This window comes from Micromys minutus (genome assembly GCF_963924665.1).
Source record: "Micromys minutus genome assembly, chromosome: 2".
NCBI classification, from domain to species: domain Eukaryota; kingdom Metazoa; phylum Chordata; class Mammalia; order Rodentia; family Muridae; genus Micromys; species Micromys minutus.
Window position 1 is genome coordinate 9,915,233 of NC_137971.1, and position 20,587 is coordinate 9,935,819.

Here is a 20,587-nt window from a genome sequence, read left to right on the forward strand (position 1 = left end):
TTCTTTTTTCGCCTTTAAAAGCTTCTAATTCTTTATGCTTTTCCTCCCATTCTTGTTTAAGGATCTCTATCATCATCTTGAGGTAGGATTTCAGGTCTGAGTCTTCTTTCTCTGGGGTGTTTGGCATTCAGCTGTTTGCTGTGATGGGAGAGCTGGGTTCTAGTGTTGCCAGATTGTCTTTGTTTACCTGTTTCATGTTCTTTTGCTTTCCTCTTGACATCTTGTTATCAGTGATTGGTTCTCACCTTTCCCTTGTACCTGGCCTGTGTCCCTGGATCTCCGCTGTTCCTGTTGGAGGATGTTCCTAGTGCATGTTCTGCATTCAAAAGCTGCCAGCTGGGAACAGAGGGCCCAATGCTGGTTTCCTGGTCCCTGGGTCAAGCAGCTCAGGTGCCCACTTTTTCTGCACTTGGCAGAGATCTCTCTGCCCCCGGCTATTCAGAACCCCTTCTCACAATTCCTGTGTCCCTATTAATGATGCTTTTATTGCGATTTTTACATGTTTACTCCTCTATCAAATATATCGAGGTAACATGGAATAAAGAAGGCTCACTGAGTAACTAACTGACCAGAGAACAACTTCTTGTTAGAATGGAGACTGATGTGCTTAGCGCCAGTTCCTTGTGAACACCTGTTTCACATACTGTGCCACTGGGAATTAGGCACTGACAGTCATAAACTGAATTGACAGATATCAAGGAAGATAAATACTAAATGGTAAATTAATGGTGTATAACATGCAATACTACAAGTTAATCTATTCATATATAAAATATCACATGTAATCATTTTATATTAAATTATATTGTGTTGTATTTAGTTGAGTTTATATAAGAACATTAAATTCCATGAATAAACACATTGATTAGCTTTAAAATTGACCATTTATAATGACTAAAATATAGGGATTCTAGGGATGTATTTTATTCCAGATATCCATTTCTTTACTTTCTGCTTTATAATTTTCTGACATATAAAGCATTCAACGTGCATATTAGGATGCATGTGCATCCTACCCTGACACTAATGTCAATTATTTTAAATGTTCTATCAATTTGCTTATTTAGCTCCTGTTCTATCAAATGTCATGCCTTAGATTGATTGCTTTGATACCATGTCTCCAACATGCAAGCAAGAACTCTTCCTTTATATAGAATGCTGTTTGACTTAGTGTTGAGACAAATATGCAAAAGGAAGTGGAACCTAATAGGTTCAGAATTCATTAATTAAATCATGGGTTCAACATAATATGTATGTCATAATGTATTTATAAAACAAATTTCAATTTGTTTCTGTTTGTTAACTACCCTCAATTTCCTCAAATCTCATATATGATTATTTGAAACCATGTTTGGTATTATTGATATATCTCTACTTTAGACTTTGATTTTTATCTAATACTTCTGTTGTCAAAAGTTTTTAAACAGAAATTAAGAATTTAGGTATAAATTTAATAAAGGCAAGTCGAGTTTCTGCTATGACACCTTCTCAATACTGCCCATATGATAATATTCTCATGGTGTAATCTAAAGTTTCCAAGTGTCTTTATTAAACATTAAATCAACTGAGGAAATAAATTAAAATGTATCTTAGAGTATAGTATAGTCATTCATTTAGTGATTCTTTATTCTTCTCAATTAGGAAACTTTGTCACATATTAATTTATTCACTGTGTGGGTAGCCGAATGCGAACGCCATTACAAGATGGCGCTGGCTCGCTCACGGTTTGAGGTAAACAACTTTATATATAGTATGCTCTCCTCAGCTAAGGTGCTACACCCTGCTCATGCACAGTACATAACCTATCTCCGGCCAATCTCGAGGCCTCTGGTGTCAACAGACTGTGACAACCAATCATGGCAAGCCCGTATGCGCTTCTCCCTATATAAGTGGACAGCTAGGGTAGTTCGGGGCCCCTCGCTTCCTGCTCTCCCCTTCAACCAAGAGGCTCCCACAATAAAGCATGATCTGAAAAGAATCTTCTGGTGGTGGTTGTCTTTCCTCGCTGGTTGAGGAGCCCACCGCATCACTGTGCATGCAAAAAAATTCCTCTAACACTGTTAAGACTCAGTGTTTATGTGTGTTTGTGTGTGTGTGTGTGTGTGTGTGTGTGTGTGTGTGTGTGAGAGAGAGAGAGAGAGAGAGAGAGAGAGAGAGAGAGAGAGAGAGAGAGAGAGAGAGAGAGACTTGTCATTTATCTGTTCATGAGAGATGACAGATAATATTCTACCTTCCTTTCATGATGATTAGTACTAATGTGGAAAACAGTATAATTATAGCTGAGAGTCCAGCAACTCTCAGAGTGTGGATTGCTCTGAACCTAGTGACTAAAGTGTTAAGCACTGAGAATACACTCAGATGAAGAGACTCAACCTTAAGATCTAGAAAAGGTAGAAAAACAAAAGACATGAGGTCATAAATTTAACAGGTTATTTACTTTAAAATTAGCTGCAGATATGACAAGTGGTAGTACTCAGCATCAGTAACAAGGCAGGACTGGGAAAGAGACGTGACTAAAAGGGACAGAGTGAAGGAGCAGAAAGATTGAATAAATGAGCAAAGGGTGGGCTTTTTATGGCATGACAATTAGCATTTATTTAATCAGATGAAGAAAGAAAAGAAGTGGCTTCTTTTATGGCAATAATAGAAGTATGCTCTCTGTCAAGATTTACCAACAAGAAAATGACAGCAAAGTCAATTTCAAGATTAAATAAGGAACCATCATTTCAGATTTTATAGATATTAAACATAAAAAAAAATACTCAGAACAAACACCAGCATCAGCAGTGAACTATTAAAACATTTTTTGTTAAGTTGGGCAAAATAAAAAAAAAGAATGACATCTGTAGCCAGAATCCTTTTATATTAAAGTACCTGTGAGGTACTTTAATCATACCAATGAGGTAAATAAAAAATATACAAATAACATGAGTTGGAAAATTATTTTTATTTGTTTGTTTATTTATTTTCACACTCCAGATTTTATTCCCTTCCCTGTCCACTCTCCAAGAGTTCCAAATTCCAAATCTCCTTCCTGTCCTCCTAGTCTCCCACTGAATATCCCCACCCAATCCACCCCACCAGACATCTAAACTCCCTGTTCCTAGAGCGTTAAGTGCATCTTTTCTGACTGAAGACCTCTGCTGTATATGTGTTGGGGACCTCATATAAGCTGGTATGTACTGCTTGGTTGGTGATTTAGTCTCTGAGAAATCCAGGGGGGTCCAAGTTAATTGAGACTGTTGGTTCTACAGGGTCATCTTCCTCCTCAGCTTCCTCCAGCTTTTCCCTAATTCAGTCACAGGGGTCAGCAGCTTCTGTTTATTGGTTGGGTGCAAACATCTGAATCTGACTCTTTCAGCTGCTTGTTGGGTTTTTCTGATGGCAGTCATGATAGGTCCCTTACTGTGAGCACTCTATAGCCTCAGTAATGGTGTCGGGCATTGGGCTCTCCCTTGAGCTGGATCTCACTTTGGTCCTAGTACTAGACCTACTTTTTCTCAGACTTTTCTCCATTTTCATCCCTGAAGTTACTTCAGATAAAAACAATTGTGGTTCAGAGTTTTGACTGTTGAATAACAACCCAGTCCCTCACTCGATACCCTGTCTTTCTCCTGGAGGTGGGCTCTAAAGTTCCCTTTCTCCATTGTAGGGCATATTATCTAGGGTCCCTCCCTTTGAGTCCTTAGGGAGGACTTTCACCTCCCAGGTCTCTGGTACATTCTACAAGGTTCTCCCAACCTTCTACATCCTGAGGTTGGCTGTTTAATTCTTTCTGCTGGCCCTAAGGACTTCAGTCTGTTTCACCCACCAGAGGCCAGATTATGTTCTCCTCTTCCCCCCTCCTCTTTCTCTCCTAGGACCCTCCTTCTTTCTCCTTTTGTGATAGCTTTCTTTTCCTTCCCAAGTTGGTGGGACCAAGGCATCCTCACTTGAACCTTTCAGCTTTCTGACCTTTTTGAGTTCTACAGACTGTATCTTGGGTATTTTGTACTTTATTTGTTTTTGTGTTTTGGCTAATATCCACTATTAGTGAGTACATACTGTGCATATCCTTTTGGGTCTGAGTTTCCTTGCTGAGGATGATATTTTCTAGTTTCATCAATTTCCTTCAAAACTCAGGATGTCCTCATTCATAATAGCTAAGTAATATTCCATTGTATAAATGAACCACATTTTCTGTATTCATTCTTCTATCATGGGACATCTGGGTTGTTTCCAGCTTCTGGATATCACAAATAAGGCTGCTACAAACATAGTGAAACACATTTCCCTGTGTCATGGTGGGACATCTCTTGAATACAGGTCCATGAGTGGTAAAGCTGGGTCCACAGGTAGTATTATGTCCAATTTCCTGAGAAACGGTCAAACTGATTTCCAGAGTAGTTGTAAAAGTTTGCATTCTCACCAACAATAGAGGAGTGCCTCTCTTTCTACACATCTCTATCAACACCTGCTGTCAACTCAGTTTTTAATCTTTGCCATTTTGACTGTTGTGAGGTAGAATATCAGGGTTATTTTGATTTGAATTTCCCTGATTACTAAGGATGCTGAACATTTCTTTAAGTGCTTCTCGGCCATTTGAGATACCTCTGTTGTGAATTCTCGATTTAGTTCTATGCCCTGGGTCTTTGGATTTGGTTGTTTGTTTTTTCACTGGTTAGCTTCTTGAGTTTTTTATATATTTTGGAAATTAACCCTCCATTTGATGTGGAGTAAGTAAAGATTTTTTTCACAAACTGTAGGTTTCTGATTTATCTCGTTAAGTATGTTTTTCACATTACAGAAGCCATCCAGTTTCATGAGGGCCTGTTTATCAATTGTTGATCTTAAAGAGAGACGTTGGAGTTCTGTTTGTCAAAGTTGAAGTGTGAATAAGTGTGTGCTTTTACTTCTGGGTCTTTAATTCCATTCCACTGATCAACCGGTCTGTATCTCTACAAATATCTGCTAGTTTTTAGATGACAGATTCACCATAAAATCAACTAAAAACAGTGTACAGGAAATATTGAATCAATATGCAACTTTACTAAATCAATAAATAATAACAAACAAAAACAAAGATAGAAATAAGTTTTAAAATATATTCCATTTAAATGACACAAAATCATCTCAAATATATTGGAATAAATCTTTAAAATATCCAAATTGCAAATAAAGTTACAAATACTATGATATTAAATAGGAAAGGGTATATATTATTCTAACTTTTATTTTTTACATATAATACAAACTCAATTTGTTAAAATACTTGATTATCATCAAATTTTCTATAAGATAAATACAAAAACATTGAACATCTCTTAGAGTATTTGAGAAATCAGAGCATGAGTTGTATATAAAATTTAAACTGAGTACAATAACAACCATGACATGTATAGAAATAGTAAAGTCTAAGAACTAAGACTCCATTCATTGTATCTTCAATAGATGCAGTGTGATATCGTCAGAAAGATTGAGAAATACCCATCCAAACGCAAAAGTTCAATAAACATCCTATCAATGGGTATATCCTCTTTTGATCAGACAGAAGATAATGCTGTAATATAATTTGGAAATCTTATTTTAAAATCAGCCTCCTTCATATTTCCGAGCTATAATTGGATAGACTTTGAAATATACACACAATTGCAGTGATACTGGCCTTGATGCCAGCCAAATTCAAATGCTCAAAGACAAAAGAATACAGGAGTAAAATTAAATTCTAATGAACATAAGACCAACCAAATAAATAGTAAATAATGCCACATTCATGGACAGGAAACTCAATAATGTCAAAATGTCAATTTTTCCAGACTTGATTTAAAGAATCAGTTTAACATTAATAAAACTCCAATCTAGTAAGGTTACTATTAATGTTTTAAAGCTTCATATGGAAAAGTAAAAGCTCCGAAATAGCAAACATAATGTCAGAGAAATTACATCGTCCAAAGTTGAAATTCATTATAAACCTGCAGTTAACAAGAACATATGATCTTGATAAAGAAAAGACACTCAGTAATGTAGAAGATGCCCCAGATGCCCCCGATTGCACAGAAATAGATCGCTATATGTAAAATAAACCAAGTTATGGTAAAACCATAAAGAAAATGCTGGAAAGCAGTTGACTTTACAATAAGTACTCTAGAAATATCAAATGTAAAATACAAACCCAGGCAAATTCTTACAACTGCCACACAAAATGATTTTTATACCTAAATGTAAAATTCACAATTAAACCTTGAGTGACATGAGTACAAATATGAAAGTGTGGGTATAAATTATGAAACTGAGGATTGACAAGCAGCATGTTCCTAAAATTATATAATATTATGTGAAAGATGGCATGCCAGAAAAATTGGCTGAGCCACAGATATCGAAGTAAATTTTGTAAACAATATAATAACCTATCATCCAAAATATGAAAAGGACTCAATCTACAATGTTAATATTGTCTTAAATATATCAACTGACATTTTATCAAACATTATATGCAGATGGTATATAAGCACAGGAAAATGTACTATGTGTCACCAGGGAAATGGTTATTTAAGAAGAAAGCTACAATAGCGCATTATTAAATGGGAAAGCTTCAAAACTCCAATATCACTGAAGGATAAGGGAATGAGGGTCCTAGAACTACATGAAGGTTCATTTGCTGCTGGTAGGAACATAACAATGATACAGACAGTTTGAAAGACACTTAGACAGTTTCCCTTATCTTACATGGAAACAATGATGCTTTAAGCTCTATTCATAAATTACCATAACACATAAGGAGTCAAATCGGTTTTAGGTAATGAAGGGGTAACCTATAACTTATAATATCATGAAATATTATTCTGTAGTGAAGCGAAATGAGCTATCAATGTGTCAAAAAACATGGAAGACAAGTAATTCAATACGACTAAACATAGTAACCAAATATTAAATGTCTATATGCATTATTTAGTCATCATTTACAAATTATGAGAATTAAGAATTACCTAGAAGAAAATTTCTCAGTTTATCTGTGTTTCATTTTTAAAAAGATTACCTTAGGAGCAAAAGCTATTCCTAAATATGGGCACCATCATCCCATTGGCAATGGTCCTGTGTGAGGCCAAAGAAATCAGGATCTAAGCACAGGTTTTTCTCTTCTTGCTTCCTGAAACTGGATTGAATGTGACTATCTCCTACCCCTACATCTTCCCTTTCCATGTATTTTCAAACCATGGCCATAGATAAATTCTTCATTTCTTAAGTCGTTTTTGTCAAATGTTGTGTTTTAGTAGCAAAAAAAAAAAAAAAAAAAAATTCCAACAAACGAGCAAAAAACCAATGACAAAGAAACCACAGTAGATACAGAAAATCTATTCTGAAAATGAAAACTATACAGACAATAAATATATCAGAGGATTTTTAGAAATTAAAGAAAGAAGGAGGGATGAATATATGAAACATAAGAACTTTTAAGGTATTGGAAATACTGCTTAAGTCTATAACTGTGAATATGTGCCATCAGAGGTTTGTCCACATCTGTAGAATATATAAACCACAGAGAATGAATAATGATGTATTCAAGTAGGGTCAACACTTTGAACAAATGTGCCTCTCTTGTCAAGGTCTTTGATAATGACTCAAGGGAATATGGAAAATATACTTCTCTCTAAACTTTGCTCAATTTTCTTACAATAATAGAGAGAGGCCTTCTGTCTATATTTACTGAATTTATTTTTTGCTATTTATGGATATTAATATGCAATGACTCCACTCCTAGTGAATAAACATTCAACATAAACAAAATATCTTCACAAGATTCCTTCACACTATTTGTTGACATGTTACACATTCTTACCTTGACAGACTATGAGTAAACTCTACAACAATCCTATAGTTTTATGTCAACAAAAGCAAGTCAGACATAAGCAAATGACTATTATATAACTACATGAATTCAAGTTATTACGTAGACAACAGTGGATTTTGATTTTGAGAGCTCGTGAACAATTACCCCTTGTGGAGAAATTAGGGTGCTGTATACCATGACACCAGATAAAGAAAATGGTGCTTTTGTAACTTAAAAGCTGGCCATGCATGTACACTTACTTTATAAAAATGTAAGTTTTTTTTTCATATGTTACAATATTGTTGCCTTTTGTAGGAACATAAAAACTTATTTCAGTCATTCTGAGAATTACCTAGTATGAAAGGGTTAAAATAAAAATAATAGTGGGAATTTTATTAGTTCATTGAGCCCTCTGTAATGAAGTACTAGAAATGGGGTGGATAAACACTAAAATATATGCCCAGACTTTTCTTGAGGCTGGAAGACTGAGATCAGGGTGTCAGGAATTGTGGTATCTTTTGAGAACTTCCTCCATGGGCTACAGCTGGCAGCTCTCTTGCTGAATCCTTTTCTGCTCTTGTCCCTTTGGGTTTGCATCTGGTATCTTTTGGTGAGTGTGTAGATTTTGGTTTGGGGTTGGCTCTTAGAGCACAGGTGAACAAGACATACCTCACTATGTGTTCTCGATTTTCCTCAACTTCTCTCTGGGATTGCAAGTATGCTACACCATACCCAAGACAAATCTCTTTTTCCAGTCAGATCAGAGTCCATGTTAATGACCACTAATTGTTATAATCATCTCTTCATATTTCTCATATCCAATTGTCATTAAGCTCTGAGAAGGTGGGAAGGTTTTAAGTTTTCAGATGTATTTGATGCTATATAAGCAAATAATATACCTATACCCATACCCATACATATACATACACATATATCTCTGTGTATGTGTATACATATATGTATATATATATATATATATATATATATATATATATATATATATATATATATATATATATATATATATCTTTGCTGTCTGCAAGAGGTAGCAAGATGGACAGTTTAGAAAATTCCATACCAGGATGTATGAATATTCTGGAAATATAAGTGAAAGACCCTCCAAAAGGAAAAAGTTGTTGTTATCCTAACTTTTAATCTTGACACAGTTCCCAAATGTGACTTACTTTTTGTTTTATATCTGTAAACCTGAAAATCAATGATAAATATAAAAATTCTCAATGGGCTTTATAGCCAAAGTTTTCTCATGGAAAAGTTTGGTAACGGTGTGTATCTACATTATCCTAATTCCCATTTTGCCCTTAAGCAAATGAGAAGGTCTCCCTTGTTTCCACTTACTACTAGATGAATGCAACTATGAGCTATCAGGGGAAAGGATAAAGCATTAATGCTGTGGGAGATCAAACGTTATAAGTAGGTCTCTTGAAACTGTAGATGTTCAGATACAACCCCTGAGCTGCTAAGCTTAAAATGTCAAACAAACAGAAATCCATTATCTGTAAAACATCATTTTAAAAAAATCACGTATATCTGAGAGACATAACTGAGTTATATGTATTTGGTTATAGAATTTCCATGCACTATAATTAGTCTCTGCCTTTACAGGGATGAATAAATTAAACCCAGAAGAAAAAGTAGAGAGGAAAATGGAGGAAGATATAATTGAGAGATTTTCTAACAGGGCAAGCAGCCTGAATCCTAGGTAAGGAATCCAAGGGAGAGAATAAAGCAGGGCTATTTCACACAAGACTATAATTCTGAGGTCAGTGATGGATGAAGAAAGAATGTACCCACATGTGTATACTATAGAAAGGCTAGGATTACAGAAAACATCAGGGAACTCAACTCTAAGATAGAGAATTTGATGACTATGACAGCTGACATATCAAATGAACCTTAACAATATTAACTGATGGATGAAGTGTATTGGAAATAATTAAGCTACAACCCATCACCAAGTTTTACACAATTGTATTTAAAATAATGAAAATGTAGTATAAATTTTAATTTGATTTCCAGGTGGATCCAATTTTGTTAAAGGCTATAAGTTTCTGTGAGAGAAAACCAGTGATTGAATCCCTTCTTCCCTGAGCACACAAGCCTTCATTTCCCAATGATATTTTTCTCTTCTTTTTTTTAAAATGATAAATTTTATTTGGATTATCAAAGCTACAGTCAAAATATTTTACTGGCACCATCTATGTTTTATGATATTTCAGTTTTGCAATCTTTAAAATTAAAACATATTTGCCTCATTTCCCCTTCTCCTTCCTCCCTCAAATCCTGCTTTTTGTCATATTTCGTGTGCCTTACAAGTTCCCCTATCACACCCATTGAACTTCATTTATTCAACTATTTATTCTCTCTCTCTCTCTCTCTCTCTCTCTCTCTCTCTTTCTCTCTCTCTCTCTCTCTCTCTCTCTCTCTCTCTCCCCCTCTGTCTGTCTGTCTGTCTCTCTGTCTCTCTCTCACACACACAGACACACACACTGCAGAGAAAGAGACAGAGACAGAGACAGAGAGACAGAGAATGTTACTGCTATGCATACTTTATGCTCTCCCTAGTGTATATGCTTTTCTCCCCCTCTTTGTAGTCCTTAGAAGTCTATAGCTTTGTCCACAGATAGGACCCTGTGAGATTTCCCCCACCACATTAGCATGTCTACTGTGCTTGCTCAGGTTTTGTTTAGGCACCTCTGGTTTCTTGAGGTAACTTGGGTAAAAAGTACCTGTCATTTTTACACGGTACAATTTCACACACTTCCAGGTTCTATGGCTGTTTCTATCTCTCCATCCATTTTCGCCATATGCTTTCTGCATTTTTTCACCTTTTTTTATTAGAATAGTCTCTCAAGGAAGCTCCTTCCACAGGGGTAAGCTGAATAAAGAGTGTGTAAGGAGAAACCCGGAGATGGCAGCTAGGAATTTTACTGACTTAGGAAAGTGTGAGTAGTCAGTTCTCTTCTAAAGTCCATAGACTTACTAGCCATGGGAGTTGACTACTTTTACAGTGACAATCATCATGTCCCTCCTGTTCTATTGGCCTTAAGTTCAGTTAGACAATGATTGCTTGCAAGCAAGGCGTGTATGTAACTCCTGACCCTTCAGGGATTTCTTGCCATTTTAGTCATTGTTGTAGTTCATGGTCATCACAGCTGGGGTAGGACTACTGACCCACCTCCTTCCCTTGACAATTGACTGTACTTACAGATATTATGGAAGCTAGGCCTCCTGGAGAAGGCTTTATGTCAGATCTAGCTTCAATATTTCACACCTTCTGTCCAAAGTTTATGGTATTTTGAGCAATAAATTGTTCTTCCTTTCAGTCTCAGAGGAGCAACTGAGAATAATAGAAATCTCCATTATTCTGGAAGACTTTCTGATTCCCCTGACCAACAACTTGAAATAGGCAAACTCAATATCCTGGAAGTAGTATTGTTAAGTCCAAGTGGTACAGCTTTGTTAGCACCTTGTGTGTCTCTCTGTGTGTAAATGTAAACAGTTATATGTATGACATGTGATTTTAGATTAATATTTAAAACAATGTTTTCTTATGGATTTTTCAAACTCCCTAGTATTATTGACATTCTTGTTCTTTCTTTTGGGTTGGTAACCATTGCACTTATGCATGGCTTTTCCTGTATTGCACCCCAAACCCTTTCTGTACACATTTTCTCTCTCAGTTGAAGCTGGCCCATTGTTTCCCCTTAGCTGTCCTTCTTTATCTTACGCCAATCTTGTCTTACACTTTTTAAAATCTTCTGACGGGCGGTCACATGCAGTTTACCAAACTCATTCTTTGAAATATCTCCGAGCCTTTCCAGCTTTTTCCGACCCTTTGCTTTCACCTCCTCTTTTTTATCTTTCCCTTCTCATTACCCACCCACGCCCTCAGAATAATTCAAGTTTTATTTAGAATGAGTAAAAATGAATGTGCTTCGGGCCCTAGACCATGTAGGCCAAGCTTTGCCTAGAGACAATATTTACAGCTGAGTGATAAATTGGGATTGTTATCAAGGGGTTGACAGCCTGTTAACTGGAGCAGGGGTGGAAATATTGTCATAAAATTGCTGAACTCAGGAAAGTAAATATTTAATGGGTCTTGCAGTAAAAACAAGTTGATAAATAGAAACCTCCAACGTAAGAGAGACTATAGTCGGTTTGAAGAGGAATTCTGATAAAGCTAGGTTTGGTAGAATTGAATCTCACTGTCCAAGAGACATTAATTTAGGATGTTTTTGTGTTGAAGAACTATGACTGTGATTAAGCCTGAGGCTCAGACATAGAGAACAAATAAACAGCTTGTTTCTTGATACATAGATGCAAATGACACACAAAGAGACCGGGCAAGTTCAGAGTTAAATTGCATTTCTCAGTCAGTCTCAAAGTTTTTTCAAACATATGTCTAAGTTCTGATGCATGGGCGGTAGGTAAAAGTGTTGTATTCACAACATTCTGTAAGTTATTTGTAAAGCCAGTCCCATGGCCTTATTCAATCTATACTCTATGACATTTTAGAGAAGATCATAGAATGGACAAGGTCAAGACAGAGCAACCATGCTAACCTGATTTTCTGTGTGAAAGCATATCAAGAAGAAAGTGAACAAGAAAGGATTTCACAGACATTTACTCCATCCTAGGGAGTGGGTGAATGTATGCAACCTGCAGGTAAACACATAAGCAATTACTTTAGAAGAAACTAAATTGTTGTAGTAAATATTAAAAATGGATTGCTTAAGTCTTTATCGGCCCCGCGGTCTCACTCCACGGGCGCCAATTCTAGTATGGAGCCGGATGCACAGACACTATCACTCGGTCTGCAAGTCATATTCTCCACACAGCTCTCTTCCCAGACAGTTTACTCTGCCTGTCCTGGTGCTTCTGCCCCCATCCCAGGTGGAATTACTGCCCTGGCATCTTCTTTCCTCCACTGTCCATCACAAACCGATTTTCATACAGATAGATATATTCAATTATCAACCCACAAACCCTCTATACAATAAGATTACATTCAATAGACAAAGATACAGACTGCCTTTCCATATGAGATTAAAAAAAAAAAACCTCTAAAAATCCACAACATTTCCTGCAACACTAAATAATACCAAAAATTAAGTACACAGATGCTTGGCCAAGATGTACAGGAGTTGTTTTCTTCACATTCTTCATCCTCGGCAGGCAGAGTTGGCTGAAACTCACTCACATTTCCTTTCGGAGCTAATCAGTGTATACACTCCTAATCTCACATCTTCTTTATATTCAGTCCTACAGCTAATGGAGACAAAATGAACCTTCAGACATATTACCAGAAATACAAGACATCTCCTCCCTAATGGATGAATAGCTACCGACTTTCCAGCTTGGACCATAAGTGGCCTTTGTGAGGAGAGAACACTCATGGTAATAGAGCCAACATCTACTGGAAAGCAAAACTGGGAATAAGAGACGTGGTCCTTGATGGCTTTACTCAAGCCTAACTCCCACCATTCCATTATTCTTATTTTTATATGTTTTTTGAAATTTTTGTTTGGTATTTTGGTTCACATTCACTTACCCACTTCTAATATCTCCCAGATCCATTTCCTTTCTTTAACAAATGAATTTCTTGTCTCCTTTAATTTTTTCCCTTAACCTATCATATCCACGTTTTGATGTCTATATACTCATGGGTATATGGCCTTCTACTATAACATGGTTATCTCACCAGGGGTCACACACACTCTTGAAGGAAATTAACTCTCTCACTTCTAGCAATTGCAAATACTTCTTCAGGGAAGGTTGGGTCTACATGCCCACCTCTTCTCTCACCGTTTCAATTTTGTCCTACTTCAGCCTGTACATACTGTCATTAATTACCACTGTAAGTCTGTATGTGCCGCTAATTGCTGTGTCTAAAAAGCAGTAATTTCTTTGTAGTCATCATAAAAAAAACCAAAAATCTGAACCACTGTGTTTCAACAGGTCATGAGCCCTGTGGGAGAACCTGTTGCTACTATTCTAAATGAGCTTAGTATTGAATAAACTCCTAATAACTTAGAACCATAGATTAGTACATCTTTCAGCAATTGTCAGAGAAGATTCTTTACTCGGATGATAATTAACATGAAGACATGCTGATAGTCAAGGTACAGAACACAATAGACTACAGAAAATCCCAACAATGCTTAAAGAAGGGTAACACCGAAGTTTTTATTTATGAAGGCAAAGTAGTCCTTTTCTTCATAAGTAAATTCAAGATATTGTTCTAAGAATTAAATCCAGGTTTGGTTTTTAATTCTTTTCAGGGATCCTTTAGCCTAAATCCTGCAGGTTGATTAAAACTTCTTCAGGTAAAGATCAAAAGGAGACAGAAGAAAAGGTATGTGGGACTGGGTGTTTCTAGTCATCTCAGTATGAATCAACAACACAGATTCTAGTGCATACTTGACACACAGTAAATGTTTCTGACAGATCATCTACATAGCAAGCTCTGTAAATAACTGTTCTGTGTATCTCTTCATTTCTTCATTTCTTATACAACCTCAGTTGTAAATCTTCTTTAAAATACCATGACAATATGATTTACCATAAAAACTGAGATACTTTTGAGAATAAAATAGTAGGCGATTAATAATTAAATTAAAAATACAAATGTCCACTGGGTTTTAGGTAGGCAAAACTGTAAATATATTTTTCTTAAATATAAATAAAACTTTTATAAATTCTTTCCTAAACCTATTGATTCAAATCCCAGGAAAAATATCCAATTCATATTTCTGTTCTGGAAAAAAACAAACAAGAATTGAGAAAATATGAGTATATAAAAATATGAACAAGTATTACCAAGTGTTATTTTTACTCTTTCTAAGAAAAAAAACATATATATCACATTGGATTTCCATGAGGACAGTGACCCTGATATCATCTTAAGTAAGGGGAAATCATATGTTGGAAGAAATTTTTTCTCAATGCATAAAATCTTAAAATGTGTAAATCTAATCTTTTCCTTTCTATCTTTTCCTCCTTTTCTCTCTTCACCTTTACCCTCCTTTCTTTCTTCTCTATCTTTTTTCATTCATTAGTGTTGATATTTTATTTATTTTGTATTCAAATGTGTTGATATTTTATTAAGTCACTGTGCTGAGCTATAAATTAATGATAGAGATTTAAAGGCAAACGGACGAAAACTGGAAGAAAGAAATAAGACAAACAGAGTTTAAACAGTGGGGGAATCGCTGCCTACATGCTGATTAAAGAGGGGAAACTTATTAACTGTGAGTTATTATGCATGAAGACATGAAAGATATTAAATTGTATAATGAGTGCAGAGATGGAAGGATATTACTTTCACTTAGTCTTTGTATATGTAGCGAATTCTTAGGGAGGCATCCAAGCATGTGAAAAATCTGGTTCTATGGTTGCTGGGCTTGGTGATATTAAAACCATGATGACTAGAAGTCATGCTGTTATGTAGGAGATTACTATAGGTCATACGTGCCAGACCAGCCTGAGTGAGAAAGTCGGTCAGAGCCGTGAACCATAGTGTCTCCTAATTGAAATGACATCATGTCAGTCAAGATAGAAACAAAACCTGTACCTTTTCAAGGAAATACAATAGACCTAATATGTCGAAGAATGAATTGAGTTTTAGAAACTGTTAGGATATCTAAGGAGCCATAACATAGAAATTACCAATAAATAAATTCACTGCTAATAAAAAATTAAATAAACATTTTAAAATAATTAGTTAAACATTTGAGGGGTTAATTTGGCCTACTTTATCTTCTCTGTGTATTCATTAGTTATCACATAATGGCAAAGTTAGACATGTTTTCTAGAAGATGATAGAATAATATCAGTTAATGTTAGTGATTATCTCACTTACTGGCAGATAAACAATGTATTATTTTCTGTGGAAAACCTCCCAAGATCAGTTCATAACCTTGAATCAATTCCTGACTCACTTTCCAACTGTTCATTGGCCTTATACATATTTAATGCTTGACTACTTATTTTGTTCTTGCCTTTGCAGTTCTAGTTTGAAAGGTAACTAGAGACAAGAATACGAAGTTAATTTAGGTGTATTCCCCATGGTTTTCAGCAAATTGTCTTTCTCCAGATGAACAAAAATAAAGTCCTTTATTTGGATACCATCAAGAAAATCCACCACACATATTTTACATTTATGTCCATATTCTCAAAAAATAAGTAAGATGTATGTAATGACTTTCATATTTGAATATTGACAGTTACCTCCTGTCACAACACTCCCCTTATTATATACATTATCTTCTTTAGCAATATGTAATTATAATTGTCTACAAAGTCTGGCATCTTAGTATCCTTTAGATAGACAATGCGACAGACATATAAAGGTAATATTTAAATGCTTATTAATATATATTGCAAGTAACAAAGCTGCTATCTGCAGTCCCATTTCTAGAAAACTCAGTTGCATACAACAGTAGTGCGTTTACCATTCTCTTCCAACATTTTTCCCCTTTAGGGGAGCCACATCCTAGCTCCAGTCTCTAGGCTAATGGCCAACAAGACCAGAGTTTCTAGGTTACATCCTCAACAAGACTAGTGTCTCCAGGTTATTCCAGCAACAAACCTGCACACCAGGTTTTACAAGTCCGCTCCTTGCCTAATGACCACCAATGCAGAGGGAAGCAGAAGTTAAATTTATAATATGACTCCCAGCACCAGACAATCATGTTAAAGGCCACAGTAGATTTCTTATTGGATGCTTGTACACATATTCCCTGCTTGCTGCTTACTATACAGTCTTGCCCCATCAACATCCGGACTTGTACCACCACCAAAACTGTCCTGTGTGATGGTGGTACGTTGGCTGTCAGGGAAAGCTAGCTCAAATAGAATAAAGACCCTTCTGTGAGTTGCACAAAAAAAGGAAAGCCACATGATTTACAATAGACACTTCATGGAACTTGAGTTTCCAAGTAAAACTATATCATAGTAGGACAGCAAGTTTTGAGGGATTGGCCACTGAATGAGCCTCTATTACAGACAAAATTTAAGGAAGCCGCTACAATAAAGAGGGAGATACGCTTGATCCTGTTGAAAGTGCCAAACTAACCAGTCACACCAAGATGAGGCTTTCTCTTTCCTAGCAGGGAAGAAGAGGCTAGAGCACACAGAAGCCATCTTTCTGGTTCTCACTTCTGTTGAGAGTGGAAACCATGGAGTCTAGTATAGCTTGTTCTCCTTCAAGACTGCACTGTTAGTAGAGACAAGCATTCTCCTGACATCAGGACTTCTGGACCCCAACCCTGGGAGAAAGTTTTTATAGCAGGCTGTTGTCTTGCAACGCCAAACTGCGGTAAAAGTGGCATGTAGGTGTGATGCCCCTTATATAGAGGTGCTCTGGAAGCCTCTACCAAACCACTGGTAGACTGAAATCCATTCAAAAACCCTCCTACTCTATAATATCTGTGTGTATTTGACAGCATTGTATAAATGTCTTGAGTTCTATTACCTACCCGTTAGCAATTGTGACCAAAATTACAATAATTAATAAACCAATATTAGCAAGTCCCAATTAATGTTCATAAAACCCCTCAAGAAACTGTGATTTCAATTTTTAGATAGAAAGACAGAAACACAGAGACTTTGAGAATGACATACAAATTCACTCTGATAGCAAAGCTGTCACTAGCATGCCTACTCAGTTGTTCATTTGACTTTTTTTTTTCATTTAATTTTATTTTTACACACAAGACCTTTTTCCCCTCCTGGTCCAATCTCCTACTGTTCCAAATCCCATACCTCCTCCCTGCCCTTCCCTGTCACCATGAGAATGTCCACACCCCACCTACCCCACCAGAACTCTAAACTCCCTGGGGCCTCCAGTCTCTTGAGGGTTAGGTACATCTTCTCTGACGGAACCCAGACCCGAGAGTCCTCTGCTGTGTATGTGTTGGGGACCTCATATCAGCAAGTGTACGCTGCCTGGTTGGTGATTCAGTGTCTGAGAGATACAGGGGTCCAGGTTAATTGAGACTGCTGGTCATTCTACAGGGTCAACTTCCTCCTCAGCTTCCTCCATCTTTTCTCTAATGCAACCACAAGGGTCAGCAGCTTCTGTGCACTGGTTGGGAGCAAATCTGCATCTTACTCTTTCAACTGCTTGTTGCGTCTTTCTGAGGGCAGTCATGTTAGGTCCCTTGTAGTGAGCGCTCCATAGCCTCAGTAATGGTGTCAGGCCTTGGATCCTCCCCTTGAGCTGGATCCCCTTTGGGGCCTGTCACTGGATCTTTTTTTCCTCAGGTTCTTCTCCATTTCCATCCCTGCAGTTTTTTTCAGACAGGAACAATTATGGGTCAGAGTTTTGACTGTGGAATGGCAACACCATCTCTCACTTGATGCCCTGTATTTCTTTCCTTTTCCTTCCTTTCATCCTTTCTTTCTTCCTTAACAATCACATTATTGATGAGAATAAGCATGCTGAGAGGAACAGATTTTCTGGTAATGGTGTCCAGAAATGTTCCAGGTTTTTGTGGTCCAAACAAAGACTTGTACTTGTACAGACATAAGAGTAGGAGCAGAGATAGAGAATGTTTATAAAAGGAGGAGACGGAGGAGGAGGAGAAGAAGGAGAAGGAGGAGAAGAAGAAGAAGAAGAAGAAGAAGAAGGAGGAGGAGGAGGAAGAGGAGGAGGAGGAGGAGGAGGAGGACGAGGAGAAGGAGAAGGAGAAGGAGAAGGAGAAAGGAGAAGGAGAAGGAGAAGGAGAAGGAGAAGGAGAAGGAGAAGGAGAAGGAGAAGGAGAAGGAGAAGAAGAAGAAGAAGAAGAAGAAGAAGAAGAAGAAGAAGAAGAAGAAGAAGAAGAAGAAGAAGAAGAAGAAGAAGAAGAAGAAGAAGAAGAAGAAGAAGAAGATGGTGATGATGATGATGACAATGAAGAAGAAGACTCCTAAGACTCCTCTAGGGAGGTCGCTGGATAAAAGAAAAAAAAATTAGAAGCTCAACAGGTCATGTTCTACAGAATAAGGGATTTTTTATACTGCAGAGCACAGATTTTTAATGCCGTTTAATCAGAGTGTGGACCTTTCCTCTCATGTAAGTTCTGATACTTATAGTTCCAAATGTAGCTTCATAACTGTTAGCATCTTAAAGTCAATACAGGGATGCCAGGAATGTGCATTTTTTCTGTTATACCAACTTCTGTACTACCTCCAGGCAGTCTGGAGAATCTCTGTGCATGAGGCAATAGCCAGATTTAGCTGTGGGGTTTTTAGCTTTAGTCTTTGCCAAGTGGTTTCATATACATTCTAAGTTAGAAGCATGGGCACATGCTTTCTGAACCTCATTCTCTTTACTATTTGCCTGCCTCATCTCCGTGGTCATTATCTCCAGAAGCTTTTTGCTTTATAGCTTTTTTGTCAAAAATAAAATACGATTTCAAAAATGTTAAATGATTGGCTGCAAAGAGTATGAAAAGAGCATTTAAGGCACAGCAACAAACCCGGCAGAAAGCGTGTTGCTCTGTGGGACTCTGGGTACCCTGTGTCCCAAAGATAAAGGTGCAACAAGTAGATATCTAGTCCTTGTAGTTTCTGAAACCCAGTGTACCTTCTCCACAAAGGTCTAAAACTAAAGCTTCGTAGCCAAACTAAAACAAAACTTTGTGGTCCACATCTTGGTTAGTAAAAAGCAAAAATTACTACATGTAAAACCAAAAATGAAAGAAAGATAGACAGACAGACAGACAGAAAGAAAGAAGAAAGAAAGAAAGAAAGAAAGAAAGAAAGAAAGAAAGAAAGAAAGAAGTAGGGGGGCATTTATCACATTGGACTCACTTATCACATAAGACAACAGAAGTTATTGGGAGCAATGTCTGCTTTAACAAAGGAAGCACTGAGAGCCTGTGCACACTTCTGCAGGGGTTGACTCATTCCTGGGCATTCTCCTTTAAAGGCACGAAGCACGGGTTAAATGATTATAGAGGTAGGCAGGGATACCTGTAAGATGTGCAGCTTGCATCACAGCTTCAGCTGAAAATAAAGCATCCGCACCAGACACTCCACAGAAACATAAGCACAGGAGTCTGACTGCAGATAGCCGCTTCACCTAGTGTCTAATCAAAACTTTGATATTCAGCAGTGACAGATGAACTGTTCACTTTGCTGACTAAGTTCCTGTAAGAATGTGCAACGTACCTGTTTTAGCACTGGTTGTTTTTTTTTTTTCATGTGTAATATGGGGAGCAAGGGGACCAAGCTTTATGTAACGCATACATGATTCTAGACATAACATTTTGTGAGGAAGACCAAGAAAATGATGTGAAAGCACGTGTTGTAGTGAAGTGTAAGGTTGATTTGTAAAAGACGAACAATGGAAGTCAAGATGTAGTTGTGATTTCTGCCTTTATCCCACAGCTAACCAAGCTAAAAATACCAAATTCACTTTAAACTTTTACATGCTCACATTGATGTGATGATTGAAAAACATTTTCAAAGCAATCTGATCATTGAGTTACCATGGCACTGCAACAGTAAGGACAGGTGTGGTGCATGCTCCACCCGTGACGTAGGTATAGGGCTGTGCCTGGGGGTGTTTGGTAATGAGTGAAGGAAAGACTCCGGAGTAGCCTCACGAAGCTTCTTTCCTCTGAACTGGCCTCAGCAGAACAGGAGCTTGGGATGCACGCGCTCCATCCACGTTTATTTTCCTGTGATGAAATTTTTTGTTGAGCATCTCCCCGAAGTCTCAGGTGTCATTTTCTTTGAAGGGGAAGCCTTAAAACCTGTGCAAATTTCCCT